This window comes from Benincasa hispida, chromosome 2 (genome assembly GCF_027475165.1).
Source record: "Benincasa hispida cultivar pf3 chromosome 2, pf3_genome.v1.1, whole genome shotgun sequence".
Classification (NCBI taxonomy): domain Eukaryota; kingdom Viridiplantae; phylum Streptophyta; class Magnoliopsida; order Cucurbitales; family Cucurbitaceae; genus Benincasa; species Benincasa hispida.
In genome coordinates, this window is record NC_143479.1 from 53,530,196 (window position 1) to 53,535,795 (window position 5,600).

The window sequence follows — 5,600 nt, forward strand, 5'->3', positions numbered from 1 at the left end:
ATGGGTGGGAAGTTTTTTGCCAGTGTCCATCCATCGTAATTCCATCGGTAGTGAGGGCCTTCTACCATGGCTAACTCCACGACACTGAAGATGCGGTGATCGTCGAAGGGAGGGTAGTGTCATTCAGCGCAAAGGACATCAATCAACTCTACCAGTTGAAGAATTTTTCGGAAGCACAGAGTAACAAACTGATTGATAATCCTGCAGAAGAGCATATGGAGGATGCGCCGAGAGTATTAACGCAACTGGGCACCAAGTGAACGGTGTCCCTAACCGGCATAAGAACCCTCGCCTCCAACCGACTGCTACCAGAAGCGCACCTTTGGGTCTATTTGGTGAAAAGGCGATTCATCCCAACATCGCATAATAAAACCATTTCAAAGGATCAAGTTATGGCCGCATATTGCATAGTGCGTGGCATTCTGATTGATGTGGGCCAGCTTCTTGCGAAGCAAATCTGAGGTTTTGTTGGCCGTGTGAGAGGCCAGTACTTCTTCCCATGGAAAATTTCGAGCCTATGCCTATCTGTGGGCGCGGGCATTGACAAAGAACCCATGCCAGAAGTGCAACATCATCAACACGAAAATCCTAAGAATGCTTCTTAAGGATTCGCTGCATTGCCTCGAGCGTCCACTGAAACGGCCCCTCATTGATTTAAATGCGCTGCAACCACCAAGACCCAAGAAGCAGCACTGCAATGACAAAAGGAAGGAAATCATCCAAGGAAGTTCACCATAGAAGCAAACCAATTTACCCTTGGACCCTTTACCCTTAGTCATTCGTCCACCAAGCCCAATAGTTGAACCCTTTTCCCCTCTTCCCGAACAATTTACCAATCTCCTCCTTGCCCCCGACTCCAACCCCGCATCACCAGTAGCTTCCACCCGCCATCCATCTCCAACCCACTTTTCACTCCAACCCCGCATGACCCACACGGTTTAGGAGCAGGCCCTTCCGCTCAGCCCCAAACCAGTGCTGGTGAGACATCTACGGCGCAACCCTCCACCGCATCCCTAGCTGTTGCCCTAGAAGACATGCGGGGCTTTTTGTCTCAAGAGCTATCTTTCTTCCGCCATTCATTAACGGAGTTGCGAGAGAGCAATGCAAAGCTGCGTCGGGCGATGGTCAACATTGAACATAACATTTTTACCATTCGCCAGAATCAAAGACAGATGGCTAAATGCAACAATGAGTACTTTAATTTCTTGACTGCATATTTACATGGTCCCTGGTGCCTCAATATCTGTAGCAGCCTCTGTACTTTCAAGAAGCACCACAAGAAGCTCCTCCACAACGCCTTCCTTACCAAGAGCCCCCGCCACAAGTCTAAATTTGGGGGTGTACCACCTTCTCCTTCACAATTTTGAACTCTTTTTGCGATCATTCTAATATTTTTTTTATAGATAGCTATACCTTTATATTCTTCTATACATGCTTACAATTTTGTGTTTGCGATAATTATAATTCTTTGTGTACGTAGACAAATTTTATACAACTGAGTGATTATTCTTTCCATATGCGTTGGCTTCTTTATTTATATCATCATTTGTCAATTTATTGCGGTAATTCTTTTTTTTTTCTTTTGTGTTGTTTATTTGTGCTGCCATGATGAGTATTATGCGTAACCTTAGCGAAATTTCTTTATACATTGCAATTTCTACCTAACACTTAGACAATTCATCGCAATAGCTCTACTTTACCTCATCTGTTACAAAACTCTACTCAAACCTTCTTTTCAAAATTTTGACTAAGTGTTTTATCTTTTCTGTCCAAAACAACGCAATGAAGACCTTGCGACTCTCTAAATTTGGGGGTGGGAAAGGTTTGAGCAGATGCAATCAAGCAGATGCATTTATATCAGGCAAATGCATTCATCATAAAAAAAAAAAAATTAAATAAATAAAACTCCGCTGTCAGTGCAAGGGAAAATCCCAACCTAATAAGAGTTAAGTCGTGAAAGGAACTTGCTCATAGTTGGATGTTCGTATGACACCGTGGGAGCAAGCCAAAACGAAGGTAGGTTACCAGGATTGACGCAATACAAAAAAAAAAAGAAAAAGAAAATAAGAATAAAAGAGACAACTCCACTGACCAGCTAAAGTAAAACTTCGCTAAGGATCAAGAGTTGAAGTTGAAGCTTGGTACACAACCGAAGTTGGATGCTCGTATGACACCCGTGGGAGCAAGCTAAAACGAAGGGTGTAACCATGATCAACGCTCTCTATAGGAAGACACAAACCAGGCCACTGCATAAAAGACGCACTTCGTTGTTTTCACAAGAATAGGAAAAACATTCTTTTCAAAACAAGAAAAGAACTTTAAGCAGAGGTTTGTCTTAGGTAAGAATAAAGTAGAGCATGTTGAAGAAATGTTCAAAGGATAGAAGGAATTTATAGTTTTGAGAAATTATGTAGAGGTGGAGCATTCGGAGTAGCCGATCGACGCAAAGTTAGGATAGAATTTGAGCTGAATTAACTTAGTCGAGGATATGCTTGAGGACAAGCATATATCTAAATTTGGGGGTGTGATAACTTATAGAAATACAAGTTATTTATACCATTTTATTTAGATTATGCGGCAAAAAGAAAGAAAAGTTGTGTTGACCGTAGAGAAATTGGCTTAGAAATGCAAAAGTTGTAAAGTGTCGTAAGCACACCCGCTAACCCCATTGCGATGGAAAAATGCAATGTCCAAGTCTTTGTTTTGCATGAAACAGGTCACCGCATGGGACAATCGCTCGAGGACAAAAAGAACAATGCAATTTCAGCGCATGCGACGATTGATCATGGACACAAATGATCAACACATTTCCACCGCATACGGCAATCGATAAAAAGATCAACGCAATAGCACCGCATGCGGCAATCAATCGTAGATGAAAAGAGCGATACATTCGCAAGGACTTCTGAAATTGTACAGCTTTTCTATTGTACGATTTTGACAAATTAAATGTGGAGCAGAGCGGACGTTTCCACCAAGCCATGGCAGGAAAAATAAGCTTTTTAGAGTGGGACCACTGATGTAGAAGGTGCCAAAGTCTATAAATAGCTACATCTATTTCAAAGAAAGAAGGCTGGTCTGAAGAGACAACTTAGAGAAAAATCGGGGAGAAAGACGAGACAAGACCGAAAGGGAAGTCTCTAGAGCAAGAAATTCATTCCCGTTCCCGAAGAGAAGCTCTATGCAAAGATCACTTCTACCTAGAAAACAAGCCTGAGAAGGAAGTTCTCCACTACATTCCTCCCACACGCCGGCAAGCACATCGTCTCCGATTGGGATCCGTGTCAAGACATTGACACATTTTCCTTATCTGTTCTTACTTTCTATTCATCAATTGCGTTCATTTCTAATCTTTCATTCATTATCTGTAGCAAATGCTTATCTTTAGATTTTAATATCATTATCATATTCATCGTCATCTCAATTTTCTTCACCATACATTCATCATCCATTTCCTGCACCATGTGTAACTAATCCCCAAGGTAAGGGGGAAGGATTAAGCGAGCAAGTTAATCTTTGTTGAAGAAATCGGCTAAGTTCAGCTAACGCATGCTCAACGACATCTTCACTTGTGAGAGCAGAAGTGAAGATGTTTCCACCTCTCGAAAGAAGGTTGGAAGAATCCGTTAACTAATGCAAGAAGTATTTCCAGAGATGGAAACAACCTTGCGTTCACCACATTCATCCCTGATTCACCATAGATATATGGGAACGTGGCGATCACTAAAAGGTGTAAGCCAAGGGAAAGCGGAACCTTAGTTGCATCCTCAATAGGATTGACGAACTTGTGATGTTATTTCCCCCAACCCATTCTCTCTCTGACACATCAAGACTTACCACTGCATTCATCAGATACTTTTGCACATCTTCACAGCCAGTCCTCAATTTGTATATTTAATTGTTTATTCATTTATTTGTTATCGCATCCTAATTTATTACCGCATCTTATTTTATCACCACAATTTATTTATCACCGCATTTAATTATCGCACTTTATTTATCATCGCATTTTATTCTTTATCGCATTTTACTTTTTCATCGCATTTTACTTTTCCCCAACATAATTCATTATTATTTTGTTTCCTGGTCGCATATATCACATTAGTATCGCATTAATCACCACAATCCCCGTGTTCAACCTCAGATCACTCTGAGAAACTTGCGTTGGAATTATACTTGGTCCAGCGTAAGAAAACGTGTGACACGCGCACACTACACGAATGAATACTACGAGAGTATCTAAGCATCACTGCATACATCATTTTAGAATGTAGTATCGCATATTATTATTATTATCGCAAAGCACATACATCATCAAGCTTACAAGTTGTTGGCAACACATGATTAAGAATCACACCTCAACAATAATCACATACACAAGGCAACCACATACTATCATATCCTATTTCTAGGGTGCATGCGATGCATGTTAGCAAAAAGAACTTATCTCTAAGTCTCTATCTCTTGCTTATGAAGTTCTAATCTGACTTTCTCAAGCCTAGATTCTAACTTGACCCTCTCAAGTCTAGGTTCTTTCTTTAGACTACTCTCTCAAGTATCTCTAAAGGGTGATGGAGGCATACATAAGACAAGATGATCGCATAAAGTAAAGATCTTAGGTCATGCTAGCTAAATGATTCTCAACCCATTCGGAAATTTAGTGACTCATGCGCAATGTGAAGAGATTGAACAGATGTAGAGATGCAAATTCCATTTTATAAATAAAATCAGAATATAAAACGACAATGGAAAGTGGGGATAGGACGCTTGGTAGCAATGTCTTGCTCCCTGAGGCTTTTACACTGTGTTTTACTCTACTTTGCCCTAAAAGAATGTTCTTGCTTTCACAAGTGTTGGCACTTTCTCTGTTCTCAATGCTTCTCGACAGTCTCTCGAGCTAACCAATAACGATCTTTCGATGTCTTCTCTCTTCACTCGCCTTCACCTTCTAAGTATAAGAATTACCAACTAACGGCTGTCTATGATTATCTTCTATGTATATGGCAAACCAGAATCCTTTTAACATTGGCGGCCTTCGGTATTTATAGAGCTTTAAGGTGAAGAGGCTTTTCTCTCAAATGATTGCAATGATGGTAGGTCATTAAATCTTTGTCTGATGCGTCGATTAATGGTCATCGAAAAGTTGAATGTACTTGCTACAGTGTATTGTTAACGGCTTGTCAAATAAATTCGAATTCGACCGTCATCAGCTTTCTGTCCCATCATGATTTATTAAGCTTTTACCTTGATGCTTCGTCTTTATGCGGCCATCTTCTTGATCAGACCTTCATGAGCGCATACGATCGTATAGCTTTACGGTCGCAATCTTCTAATGTGCTCGAGCGCCGAATTCCTTGGATCCCAATTTACTTTGCGCCAACGCATTTTTCTGCACAAAATAAGTAAGTTAGTTACTTTAATGCGATGGGCGTATGTGATTGCTATGTTCTCTACTTAATGCTTTTGGATACAATTTTGCATAATTTTACCGTCGCATTCTCACATTGTTTTATATCTTTGCGTTGTAATAACATGCATTTATGCCCGTTATCACACCCCCAAATTTAAAACAATGCTTTTCCTCAATCATAAACTAAAGA